The sequence below is a fragment of the Procambarus clarkii genome, chromosome 58 (assembly GCF_040958095.1).
Source record: "Procambarus clarkii isolate CNS0578487 chromosome 58, FALCON_Pclarkii_2.0, whole genome shotgun sequence".
NCBI classification, from domain to species: Eukaryota; Metazoa; Arthropoda; class Malacostraca; order Decapoda; family Cambaridae; genus Procambarus; species Procambarus clarkii.
This window is the reverse complement of record NC_091207.1, coordinates 26,568,653-26,583,141: the sequence shown is the minus strand read 5'-3', so window position 1 is coordinate 26,583,141 and position 14,489 is coordinate 26,568,653. Positions and strand designations below refer to the sequence as shown.

The window sequence follows — 14,489 nt, the reverse complement described above, 5'->3', positions numbered from 1 at the left end:
TAGTGTAGCTGTAATGCTATGTGTTGCTGTGTTACTAGATGTTGCTGTGTTACTAGATGTTGCTGTGTTGCTAGGTGCTGTTATGTTACTAGGTGTTGCTGTGTTACTAGATGTTGCTGTGTTACTAGGTGTTGCTGTGTTACTAGGTGTTGCTGTGTTACTAGGTGTTGTAGTGTTACTAGATGTTGCTGTGTTAGTGTTGCTGTGTTGCTAGGTGTTGCTGTGTTACTAGGCGTTGTTGTGTTACTAGATGTTGCTGTGTTGCTAGGTGTTGCTGTGTTACTAGGTGTTGCTGTGTTACTAGGTGTTGCTGTGTTACTAGGTGTTGCTGTGTTACTAGGTGTTGCTGTGTTACTAGATGTTGCTGTGTTGCTAGGTGCTGTTATGTTACTAGGTGTTGCTGTGTTACTAGGTGTTGCTGTGTTACTAGGTGTTGCTGTGTTACTAGGTGTTGTAGTGTTACTAGATGTTGCTGTGTTAGTGTTGCTGTGTTGCTAGGTGTTGCTGTGTTACTAGGCGTTGTTGTGTTACTTAGTGTTGCTGTGTTACTTAGTGTTGCTGTGTTACTTAGTGTTGCTGTGTTACTTAATGTTGCTGTGTTACTTAGTGTTGCTGTGTTACTTAGTATTGCTGTGTTACTTAGTGTTGCTGTGTTACTTAGTGTTGCTGTGTTACTTAGTGTTGCTGTGTTACTTAGTGTTGCTGTGTTACTAGATGTTGCTGTGTTACTAGATGTTGCTGTGTTACTTAGTGTTGCTGTGTTACTAGGTGTTGCTGTGTTACTTAGTGTTGCTGTGTTACTTAGTGTTGCTGTGTTACTTAATGTTGCTGTGTTACTTAGTGTTGCTGTGTTACTTAGTGTTGCTGTGTTACTTAGTGTTGCTGTGTTACTTAGTGTTGCTGTGTTACTTAGTGTTGCTGTGTTACTAGATGTTGCTGTGTTACTAGATGTTGCTGTGTTACTTAGTGTTGCTGTGTTACTTGGTGTTGCTGTGTTACTTAGTGTTGCTGTGTTACTTAGTGTTGCTGTGTTACTTAATGTTGCTGTGTTACGTAGTGTTGCTGTGTTACTTAGTGTTGCTGTGTTACTTAGTGTTGCTGTGTTACTTAGTGTTGCTGTGTTACTTAGTGTTGCTGTGTTACTTAGTGTTGCTGTGTTACTAGGTGTTGCTGTGTTACTTAGTGTTGCTGTGTTACTTAGTGTTGCTGTGTTACTTAATGTTGCTGTGTTACGTAGTGTTGCTGTGTTACTTAGTGTTGCTGTGTTACTTAGTGTTGCTGTGTTACTTAATGTTGTTGTGTTACTTAGTGTTGCTGTGTTACTTAATGTTGTTGTGTTACTTAGTGTTGCTGTGTTACTTAGTGTTGCTGTGTTACTTAGTGTTGCTGTGTTACTTAATGTTGCTGTGTTACGTAGTGTTGCTGTGTTACTTAGTGTTGCTGTGTTACTTAGTGTTGCTGTGTTACTTAGTGTTGCTGTGTTACTTAGTGTTGCTGTGTTACTTAGTGTTGCTGTGTTACTAGGTGTTGCTGTGTTACTTAGTGTTGCTGTGTTACTTAGTGTTGCTGTGTTACTTAATGTTGCTGTGTTACTTAGTGTTGCTGTGTTACTTAGTGTTGCTGTGTTACTTAGTGTTGTTGTGTTACTTAGTGTTGCTGTGTTACTTAGTGTTGCTGTGTTACTTAATGTTGCTGTGTTACTTAGTGTTGCTGTGTTACTTAGTGTTGCTGTGTTACTTAGTGTTGTTGTGTTACTTAGTGTTGCTGTGTTACTTAGTGTTGCTGTGTTACTTAGTGTTGTTGTGTTACTTAGTGTCGCTGCTTGTTTTTTATTTACCAGTGTTGGGTGCTATCATGGGATACTGAGTGTTTGTACGTGTTACTGGGTGTTGCTGAGTGTTGTACGTGTTACTGGGTGTTGCTGAGTGTTTGTACGTGTTACTGGGTGTTGCTGAGTGTTGTACGTGTTACTGGGTGTTGCTGAGTGTTGTACGTGTTACAGGGTGTTGCTGAGTGTTGTACGTGTTACTGGGTGTTGCTGAGTGTTGTACGTGTTACAGGGTGTTGCTGAGTGTTGTACGTGTTACAGGGTGTTGCTGAGTGTTGTACGTGTTACAGGGTGTTGCTGAGTGTTGTACTTGTTACTGGGTGTTGCTGAGTGTTGTACGTGTTACAGGGTGTTGCTGAGTGTTGTACGTGTTACTGGGTGTTGCTGAGTGTTGTACGTGTTACTGGGTGTTGCTGAGTGTTGTACGTGTTACAGGGTGTTGCTGAGTGTTGTACGTGTTACTGGGTGTTGCTGAGTGTTGTACGTGTTACTGGGTGTTGCTGAGTGTTGTACGTGTTACTGGGTGTTGCTGAGTGTTGTACGTGTTACAGGGTGTTGCTGAGTGTTGTACTTGTTACTGGGTGTTGCTGAGTGTTGTACTTGTTACTGGGTGTTGCTGAGTGTTGTACGTGTTACTGGGTGTTGCTGAGTGTTGTACGTGTTACTGGGTGTTGCTGAGTGTTGTACGTGTTACTGGGTGTTGCTGAGTGTTGTACTTGTTACTGGGTGTTGCTGAGTGTTGTACGTGTTACTGGGTGTTGCTGAGTGTTGTACGTGTTACTGGGTGTTACTGCGTGAGTTTGCAAGAGCCGCCAATTAACACCAACACCTCCGGCAGGTAACCCCACGGAGATATATTTCTTCGGCACCCAACTCACTACGATCCTGCTTGGCAGCAGCCTGGGCTGCCTCTTCGTGGGTCAGATCATTCTTCCCATCTTCTACCAGCTGAAGCTCGTCTCCATCAACGAGGTCAGTTGATGTCCACATATATCAGAGCAGGTGTGTTCCTGCTCATGTTTACAACAGGTAATGGGAACTGAGTCATGGTACTTATTCGTTCATATCTATGCGTGGCCCTGTTTCTTCTGCAATTTTCATGACATTTGCGAAGACGCTGCACAAGAGTTACTTGCTTGACCTTCCCTCTCCTCCATGTCTCAGTACATAGAGCTGCGGTATGGGTCACCGCTCCTCCGCAAGATGTCTACGGTGTGTCTCCTGCTCACCCTCGTCACCTACATGGGCGTGGGTATGTACGCGCCCGCACTCACCATGTCGGCGGTCATTCAGCTGCCCACCTGGGGGTCCACGCTCATCATGGGCACCATCTGTACCTTCTACATCACCATTGTGAGTATTGCACACGGCATATCACTAGATGTCAATATTCTGTTTATCGGGTAATTATTTGTTTCAATGTGGACCTAACAAACAAAAATATCTTTGTGATTTCTTCGTGCATTTGAAGAGAAGCGTTGGAGGTGGAACTCCTGGAGCACAGCCATGCACTCTGGCTGTCACCATGACTCTGGTGGCAACGTGTGTACCCCTGGTTGGGCTTCAGAGGAAGTCTAAAGACCCCTAAATGATTCAGTTGAATCCCACGTTGCATTGCTTCTGATCATGTCATAGTGAAGTGGTCTAAGTCGTGTGCTTAAGAATATCCAGTGTGCAGGTTCGAACCCTCTTCATGGCTCCTACTGATTTTCTCCTTTCTTCGGTGTCCCAGGAGAAGCTGAATAACTATTAATACCCAGTCCCCCTTGACCTGAGACTGTAATATGACCAGGTTGAGACAGTTCAGATCAAGGCAACTGGTACAAAGACTCGACCACTGCCTGTAAGTCGTCCGGGTAAGTAATGAATGTTGAGACTGAAGTCTTGCAAGAACAAGGGCTTGCATAGTAGTCTCTGGTTTGGCTGCTTCAGCCGGTTGGTGAACACCAGCGGCCTGTCATCTATACACATCCACTATATTTGTACAAATGTACACTTCAAACTTTATAAGAGGCTAATATTAGCACCAGCTACATCGAATAGCTAAGTTGGACCTTATTAAACTTTCCTGAGTAGTAATGAACAGGCTGATCGACGTGATCATCTCTAGTTTGGAGCACTACTCCAGCACCTGAATCTGATGCATCTACATGCACACTATGCCATCGTGGTATTCCTGATATTTAGGGACGTACTCTCACTCTGAATTCATTCGAGACTTAAAAAAGTTCTCATCTTTACAAACAGAGATTCTAGCCATTCAAAAGGCTTGGAACATGGTCTTGCTGAATATTAACAACACTCTCAAACTTACAGATGTGAGAACTGCCATTAAAACCTTGCAGCAAGAACTCTTATGTGACAAGATCCATCTGACCACAAATGTCATAGCATTAATGCAAACACTCGAATGGCAAGATCGTCGAAAATTTATCAACTGGATACCAAGTCGTGTAGGAAGACCAAAGAATGACATTAATTGCAGATGAAGCTGCAAAACTTGTAACTAAGAGGGGGGAATGTAGCCATTTACATTCCACAGAGTATATGGAACACTGCAGAAGTTTTACAGAGAGTGGCCATAAGGCAGCAGCTGCATCATCAGGATTGCGGGTTTGTACAAAACTTCAACCAACTACAAACCACCTATTCTGATGAAAGTATACAATAGGAAAACAGAAGAGCATTTACTGTACACAGCATCAGCTTTGATAACCCATATTCATAGGAAATAGGTTGACATGCAGGTTCAAAATAAATAGGAAATCTCAGCAGTGTGGCGAAATGCCCGACAGACAACTGTGACATTATGTAACATTGTGTAGAGTTAAATGAAGTGAGATTTCATCTGAGATTTAACAGTACAGAGAAAGTTGGTAAGCACAATGTATATAATCTTACTGAAGCCAACATATGAGTCATAAATACTCATCCACTGCCTAAGTAAGACAGAAAGGAGTAACACTCAGTGGTCCGTTTAGAGGCTAAGAGCCTCCCCACGAACATCCCTGAAAAAACAATGAATAGCCAACAGCAGCTTCACTCAACAGATACTAGGCAACACTAATTGGTGTATTACCTCCAATACGTTGGACTAGGGAGAACCATTAGGTCTCCATTTTCTCATCAAACGATGATCCTTGCAATAGTAACTTGTTGCTGCATCTAATATTTTCCCCAAAGTGATAGCTACATCATGACACTGTAAGAGTAAGATCAGCCTCCTGCTGATCCTTTGAACCAGATGGTTCTAAACCTATGTCCAGAAGTATCTTAAGGTGACTTCTGGACATAGGTCTAATGCAATAGATTCAGTCACAGCAATGTTTTCGGAGGTGATGGCACGCTTACCATTCTGTCCTCTGACTCGTCATCTACTCTGGCAATGAAAGTTTGCGAAAGATCCAACACACATTCTTCACTCGGAAAGTTCGTAATGATCTTGTCATGACCTCATGCTCCACAGCATCACTGGAAAACCAAAGCCTGGCCAAAGTCTCAATAAACGTCTATGGTTGAGTAAAAAGGCTAGCATAAAATATACCAGTTTACTGGGGCATATAAAACAGGACACTGTAAATCAATAAGAAACTAAAGTTCTTTACAACTGATACTCTATCACATTAATCCAGCTTTCATCAAAGGTCTTCGAAATCATCAACAGGCATTAAACTGCACACCCTCGGGATTAGCTGTCACTAGGCTCTATCCAGGCACAATGGTACACTAGCCCCCTAACATGCTTTGAACACAAGTACAGGATGGTGGTGTCACACATTAATTAGTGGTTGAGGAATCAATATCATATCAACGCACAGTAGCAATCACTTAAGGTCCTCAACTATCCATATCAATATGTATACATAAAATCACCTACCACCTGGCATAAATGGTGTACTTCGGTAGTCTGATCCAATACAGGTACAAAAGAATAGTTATATATATACTAGTAGTCAATAAACACACAAAATGCCACCCAAATCAAGAGTCGGACGTCACACGTCCGCCCGTTTGAGAAATAAAGAGGTGGTGACGACTCAGGGCCAGGCAGGCCGTGAGAGATATTGTTTCCAACTCGGCAAGTCAACCGACTCTCCTTCAAATATCACAAGCTTAAATCCAGACATTTATCAGTTAATAGCGTTTAAGTCATACAATAACTAATTGCATATTATAATATACAACCTTACATGCAAATGCATATCAATGAACCAATTCTCTCAGTACCAGAATATCAGTAACTAAGTGCAAATGTCACGAGGATACTGCACTGAACTTAGATTCACGAAGCTCCATGTATTTCTTCGTAAGTAGGTGTGCTACGAAGGTTCGTACGTACCGGCTAAGAACGTGGCTACATGCAATTCAGAAAGCCGTATTTACGAAGTTATTAGCAACTTTCAAGAATTCTAGCTAGATGTCACCAGGGCTTTTCTTTTGGTCACAGAGGGCAGGCAACATTCTTTATCTTGAAGATTTAGTCAATCATGACGCTTGCTTATCAGTGCTCACCTGCCACCTATTTACGTCGATTTGTATATAATTTTTTAATTTATAAAATTAGTATATTTCGAAGTAAAACTATGTTTTTTGAACTTCTACAGTCAGCACCGACATTGTAGGTAAACATATATGTTATTTTTTTTGTTTACCTACGTAATTCTAAGAGATATTGAGTAGCATTCATTGTCGCTCAGAAGATGCGCTGACTATTATTGTATATATTTACCTGAATTTACCCAAGGGCCACTAACTATCTAGTGGCCTCGACGAGGACAGAAAGCCGGCGGCTTGTTAAAGGTCCCACCAATTGTCTTAATGATATTTTTTAGCTGGATTTTGGCATTTACGGCTTCAGAGGGTAGGCGGTTCCATGGGTTTATAACCTTCTTGGTGAAAAAAAACATGTTTTCAGTCCTACTTGAGAGGACATACTATCCAACACTATATCTGGGATTGCCCTGTTTTCAGTGACTTCAGACCAAATGGTATGAGATACTTTGAGCTCTATAATTACTTCATACACTCAGGAATATTGGAAGATATTCTTGTGCTGCACCGAGATTTTGCCAGTGGGGGCTAATAGATCAGCCTTAAGTATTTTGTTCTCTCCTGATTCCATGTATGACTGGCCGTCCTGTGAGGTGGGGTTGTTGTATGAGCTTGTAGCTGGTTGCTGCAACCTTATTCTTCTATATAGAATAGGGTAGCAGCACATTGCTGTGTATACCCAAGTTTCTTAATAAAAAAAATCAGTAATAATGATGTTAAATTATAGCTTGTATTATTACCAGTATTATCCTTATTAAATCCTGTTAAGCATGGATCATTAAGATCTCATATTGATATGTAATAGTCATATTTCTTTTGAATCATTCATTAAATTGTGCATTATGTCTCAATTTTTTCACTTCTTTGGATACACTGTACAGTACAAAAAGAGAGAATAAAAATAAACCAGTAATATTTCTTTCATTATATTTTTTATATAAATATCTTCATCACTATTTTTACAGCTTTGATATCCCCAGAGTCAAACTTAATCTGTGTAAACACTATGCAAATAAAGGAACCTAGTCTATGGAACTCACTCCCTAATGAGTTGAAAAGCTGCCCAACTTTTGCCTCATTCAAAAACAAAAAGTACCTAATTTCTTCTTCATAGTTTCCTACCTTGTGCTTTATTCAAAATTCTATATTTTCCTCATTTTTATTCATTTTTATTGCTATATTTCTTATATTTGCCTTCCTATATATATCTATATTTATTCTATATTTGCCTCATTGAAAAGCAAAAACAAAAAGTGCCTAATTTCATCTTCATAGTTTCCTACCTTGTGCTTTAAAATTGCACTGTATCTAGTGCTACCCAATCCCCCAATCTTGATGTACCTAATCCAAACAACTTTACCATTGTGATCATTGCTGTCTTCTTATATGTGCTATCAAAATGCTGTATTGTGCCTATTATTCTTTGTTAAATTACCAATCAAGCTGTCAATGTAATCAATCAGAGCTACTGATGTGCTTTAATATACCTACTAATCTCCCTCATCTCAGTTTTTTCTTGCAATGTACCTGTTATCATTTTATAAATTTTGCTAGAATTTACCTACTTAAAATTATCTGTTACATTAAGGACCTGCCTGAAACGCTGCACGTACTAGTGGCTTCACAAGAATGTAAACACCATGCTATATATCCTCACAAACCCAATGTACCTTCATGTATATATAAATAAATAAATAAATAAATAAATTACTTATTGTTACACACAGCCAAATTGTGTAACAGGAAGAGGTCTTGGACCCTTACTTCCCCCCTCATTTTTAACAGGTCATAATAATACATACAGTCATAATTATAGGTTAAGTATTCAATGAGGGAAGTTTTTGAAGTTTTTACCCTTCTTACCTAACATCATTTGTGAAGTGGGGCATTTGGGGATTGTAAATGCTCCCACCAGCCACTTTCTCTCATATTTCATGTTCACCAGTGTTTATTTACTTAATACTACTGGTATAATATTTTGCTATTATAAAACTAATTCTAAACACACATTTCTGTGTGTAATGAAGTAAGGGGCAAAGGGGAGAACGGCCTATTGACAAGCTCGAGTGCATGGGGGGAGATGAGTAAAACCCTGGTTTGTGCCTCGGAGAGGCTGCAGGATCCAGTAAGTTCAGTAGAACTTCGGTTTCAACTCCTTTTGACCATGTCGTAGCTCAGTCGATTAAGGCAGCGTCTGGTATGCTCTCGGACGCAGGTTTGAATCCTCGTCACGGCCCTTGTGGATTTGTTCTTAAAACTAATTCTAATATCATAAAAGACATATTTACTACAAGTTTCAAGCAGGGAATGCATATATAACTAACATGAAGGACTCTTCTTCACGAGATTCACATACTAAAATATTTTGTTTATATTAAAATCGATCCTCCGTGTAGTGTAGTAGACAAAAATTGAGTTATATACAGTTTACGTAAAGCTACGAGTGGTCGACAGCAACCTTAGCCGACAGAGCATACTTACGAAGTTTTTCCTTCTTAGTATGCCTACCTGAATACCGACGTAGCCGCTAAGAAGAAAAACATTCGTAAGCTGCTTCGTGAATCTGGCCCCTGAACATCAGTGAAATTGATATATCACAGTATACATACTAGTCATACATCAGGTATACAAATGTATACATTCTACATCATAATATACATAGCATGTCCTATACAGCAGTATCAGAGTAGTTAACAGATGGAATGAATTAGGCAGTGATATGGTGGAGGCTGACTCCATTCACAGTTTCAGATCTAGATACGATAGAGCCCAGAAGGCTCAGGAATCTACATCAGTTGATTGACAGTCGAGAGGTGGGACCAAAGAGCCAGAACTCAACCCCCGCAAGCACAATTAGGTGAATACAGCAATTCATAGCATTCCATACTATAAACATATAATGGTATTTTCAAGCTACATGACATTAGGCTTCTGCTATTAACTCTATGTTAAATATCTCCACAAATACATGGCATATACATTTGGTAATGATACATAATATGTATAGGTATTTCAAACATATAATGACAATACATAAAATATACTAGAGACATATAATGACAATACATAAAATATACTAGAGACATATAATGACAATACATAAAATATACTATAAAATATACAATCGACTTGAGAATGGTCCAGAACGGACCGAAACGTCATCGTCCCTTCAACTTCTAGTGTGTGGTCTGGTCAATATACTAGAGCATTGTCAAAAAGAGATTATATAGATACAATAATATTTGTGATACTAGGCTAATCGACCTGGATATCACAATACAGTGTGAACTCATCATAACACCAGCCACAGTATCATCATACTGGTGTATGTGTGGTCATAACAGATCTCCAGAACGTCTACGTTAGTAATCACAGGGCTGATCTTTGATTCAACATCTGAGACGCTGGTCAAAATACCCATAAGGCACAACACACTCTTCTGCAGCGTGGGGCTCTAGTGGAAATGTAGGTTCTGCCAGCATAGGTCAGGCTGTCTAGATCCCACTACCTAGTCACCTGCCAAATCATTCCCCTAACATAAAAGGCTTTAACATCAGGTACAGGCAAACGTGTGCCGACTCCCAATGTACAGATACTTAACCGAAGTCAGACTATAAAGGGGGTTGTTTTTATACTCTGTTTTTATTTTATAGCCATTATAGTCTGACCCCTTGAAGGGGTTGTACATGACATGTTACTCCTTCAGTTAACATAACCTCTCCAGCGTCTGGGTGTATTCCTCTTGCACTGCTCTCTCAAACAAAAGCAGAGACTGTCAAGCCATGATGCCTTTAAGGATCACCACTTCCATCGAGACATCTATGTCCGTTAAAATTTCCTCCACTTATACATAAAAGGAGTAAAATCACTTAGCCACTTGCGCTTAATTGTCCCAATACCAGAATCCCTGCAAATATCCATAAGGCAACGTTTGTAGTAAGTGATGTTCTATCACTTTGGCTGGTGCCATCACACAGGTGCTAGCATCTTTCTCCGCCAAGAATAGAGCCACTGGCTCCGGCCAACACGTTAGTAAGTCTTCGATTAAAAATAAAATTTGGAGGTGCATCCAAAGTCCGAGGAACTGAGACTTTCTCTTGAGCTGTGTGGGATTGCTGCTCTGGCCACCCCATACCAGTTTGCTAAGCTCTCATAATGAAGACAAAATGTCTTGTTCTGGCTCAGAGAAGTACAAACTGTAATTTTTTGGGGGCTCCGGCCGGGTTCTCCACGTCCACCATGTTGCACTGTAAGTCTCCCCCTCTCCAGCTTGGTCAATACTTTCTCTTACATACTTATCATCCATTTATTACCTACCTGCTATAAAACCATTTTATCTGGTTCACACCAATCAGCTAAGCACCAACAACTCTACTTGTACATCTGACGGTTAGCAGCATTCATAAAAATCTAACAAACCAATGGAACTCAGGACTTTTAAATATCTGAATTAAGCAGCACTAGACTACAATATTTACATACAAATCAACTACAAAAAATATTAAACTAAGCTAGTAGTCAATTTTAATTACATCAAATTAAATCTGTTAAGCCAAAATTATGGCCCCGACACAGCTCCTAAAACCATAAGTCCGAGCCCCCCCCCCCCCCACAGTCCCCCAGGATCGCAAGTTATGGAAGAGATTGTGAGTTGAATTTACCCTTGAGTGTCTGTGCTGGAAGTTTAAGACAACAGTGCTGAGAGGTGAGCAGTGATTGGTCATTATATCACCCTGGTTAAGACCTACATAAATGACTGAGGCATTATGACCATATAGCACCACGAACGGTCACGATGACAGACCAAGACCGGGAGAATGAGGAAGGAACGGTGTCTATGAGAGATAGATAGTGGATGGATTTCATATATTATTTATGCTTCAAGGGTAATGATTTTCCATAGGGTATATTATACCAGCAGGTTCAAATATTTAGAACATTACGTGATGCTCCGGTGAGGTAATCATCGATCAAAGTGCTGTGAGAGATTCTTTAGGCGACTCTGAACGACTGATTAAGTATTGCGCTTGACTGTAGCACATGGATGTACATAGTATACAATGATGCTAGAGACACTGCTAATATTACAATTTGATACTGCAGGGGATGTATACAAACAATGGGGAACAATAACATGTTAACAACAATGCTAATAATATTATTATCCCGCAAAGATGTACTCACCTAGTTTTGCTTACGGGGGTTGAGCTTGGGGCTCTTTGGTCCCGACTCTCAACTGTCACTTTACAGGTGTACATGTTCCTGAGCTCTGTCTAGATGTGTACAAGCTGTGGTGTACAATGATATGTTGAGGAGATTGCTAATATTACAACTTAATTCCACAGGGAGGTGTCAAAGCCGTGGTGTACACAGATGTACTGCAGACACTGGTGATGTTTGGTGGGGTGCTGGCGGTGGTGGTGGTGTGCTGTGTGGACCTGGGTGGTGTGGCCAACGTGTGGAACATCGCTGATAAAGGCGGCCGCCTCACCTTCTTCGAGTTAGTGCCTCAGCTCTTACAGTACCTCTCATATGCTGATGACCTGCATCTGAGTTTCCTCTCCCTCGGCTAAAAAAGAATGCTCTGTTAAGCCACTCCTAGGATCATAAGCGTCAATGGGGGTGATTAGACATATCTCCGCACGATACGTGTGTGTGTAAATGAAATTGTATTTATGAAGCTAAGGTAAGGAAATTATAAGGGAAAACTCTAAGGTAATATGCCTGTGTAGTGGTGTGGGGAAAAGGAACTCGGATATAAGGACGGAGTGAAGGAACGGCGCCCAACCACTTGGATTCTGGTTTGATGGGCTTTTCACTAAAGCAATCCACAGAGGAAAAATACCTTCATACCTTGGCGGCTGTCTCCCTCTATGTCTAACCACTCTCTCTCTCTACAAGGAACCATGTAATGAATGTCCTTCTCAGACTCCAAGTCTTCTTTTAGTCTTGTGTTCTTCTTTCGTGTTAAGTTGACAACACTGTTCCTGCCTCTTCCTCAAATCCTGTGCCGCACTTCTTCACCTCAGTTAACCTCGTTTTCAAAGACCTTCATGCACTAATCACCAGAAAGCGCTGATATGTTCTTGATCGTCCTGTCCCGAAGAAAGGTAATTGCTTCAATCTTTTTGACTTATAATACTGTCTTGTCTTCTATGTCAAAGAGCTTGAATTTGTCCAGGAAAAAAATCTTCAGCATCTGTTGCTCTGTAATATATTGTCTTATCCCAAGTATGGGTTTCATACCATCCCTTCTAATGGTGAACATCTTTTGTGCCAATCTAAAATATGGTCCAAATCTCAAATTATTTACAGTTATTTTTTATTTACTATAGCTCTTCATTTTGAGCTACAGTAAGAGCTTTGCTAGGGAGGGGGAGGGGTAGAAATAGCTTAAGCTTTGCTATACCAAAGTTTTAATTGCGAGGCGGGGGGGGGGGGGGGTGGAAATAGCCTAAGCTTTGCTATACCAAAGTTTTTGAAAGGCTATTGCACAAAACTTTACGCTGCCATTCTTTGGCTTTCCTCTTACCATCTTTATGGTATTATTTCTTGGTTCCACTCTGATAGATGCAGAGTGTCTATCAGCGATGTACAACATCGCTGATGTTGTAGATCAAGGTTCTGTAATGTTCGGATTGGGACGCGGTGCTGGGTGCCAGATGCTTATTATCGGGTCGCAAGGTTAGAAATATTAAAAATTATCTACCTTACCGGCGTACTTTGTGGCCATAATAATATTTACAATTACATGTTCTTTGTTGCATTACGTTTACTAAGTGCTATTTGTACATTTTTATTATTTGGTATGTATATAAAATATTTTTATATTGACAATAATAGTATCAGTCAACAACATAAGCACTTGAGAGAGCGAGTGTGCGTACGTGCGTGTACGTACGAGTACGTGTGTGTACGTACATGTACGTGTGTGTACGTGCGTATATGTGTGTTGTGGGGAAAAACCTGACTCCAATAACTAATAATTAAATATATACTTCGATAGCTATGAAGGACCACCACTTTTTGAGAAAAAGTGGAAAACAAAATAAGACAATGGAAAAACTGATCCCAAGAACTAGTGTCCTATGGATCTTAGTGAAACTGTATTTCTTATATAAATGGAGTCAAATTAACTTATACAAAATTGGGGGGTTACATGCTAAAAGATTAATACATCCCTAGCATTATTCTGGTGCTGGTTCTTCACCAGAGTAAGTAAAATATGAAAGTAAATAAGGTTGATTATAATAGATTAATTGGAGGTAAATGCTCCTCAATATACTGCTGGATAGAATAGTACAGTATATAGAGCAATGGTTAATATAATAGATCTTTTTGGGAGATCACTACTGTAACTACAGAGTTATTGCTACAGATAAAAAAAGGGACAGCTCAGCTGTAAATCTAGAGAGGTGTAATCAGTTGCCACGCTCCACCGACGACGTGTTGCATAGGGTAAATTGTTGCACATGAAGGTGGGGAAGCCTAGCACCTCGGTTGGCGTCGCCTTGGTACTGAAAGGCAATTACATTGTAGAAATCTTCTACATAATAGGTAACTACAAATGCATCATAAATTATAAGGATAACTGTAGAAATCTTCAGCCAATATCTGTGCAATTTATATTCAAGTACTGTAAATTCCTTCTGTAGAAAACAATGAAAATAATCATCTATTTAGATGGTAAATTTACTAAAGACACGTACGGGATTTTATTATTTTATATACAGCCTAACGACAACTAGCCTAAATGTTAACTGTGGCCACATGATAACAAGCAGGTGAACCAAGCTGCCGAGCCGCGTGTCCGTTGATGTGGAGACTTGAGCAACTCTTCGTCCTCCAGCTGCTGCTTGAAAGGCGTTGACTTTGGAATTGCAGATATGCTAGTCTGGGACACGGCTATATCATGCCAGATAACGTGGCTCCGCTCTACTGGTCGTGGGAGCGAAATAAGTATGGTCAAAACGTAGCTCTGCTACACGCTGTCAATGGCGTCCGAGTCGTGCTCTCTGGTTCTGTGTCTGGAGACGCTCTCCCGTCTTCCTCCTCTTCCTTATTGCGCATGCGCAGCTTTCGATAGACATCTCGAGCATAAATGGATATT

General features: G+C 40.5%; 1 pseudogene; it reads left to right on the top strand.

Annotated features, from left to right (window-relative positions):
• The window catches only part of LOC138353543 (sodium-coupled monocarboxylate transporter 1-like), a 176,358-nt pseudogene that overhangs the window by 83,576 nt on the left and 78,293 nt on the right, over nucleotides 1–14,489 (top strand).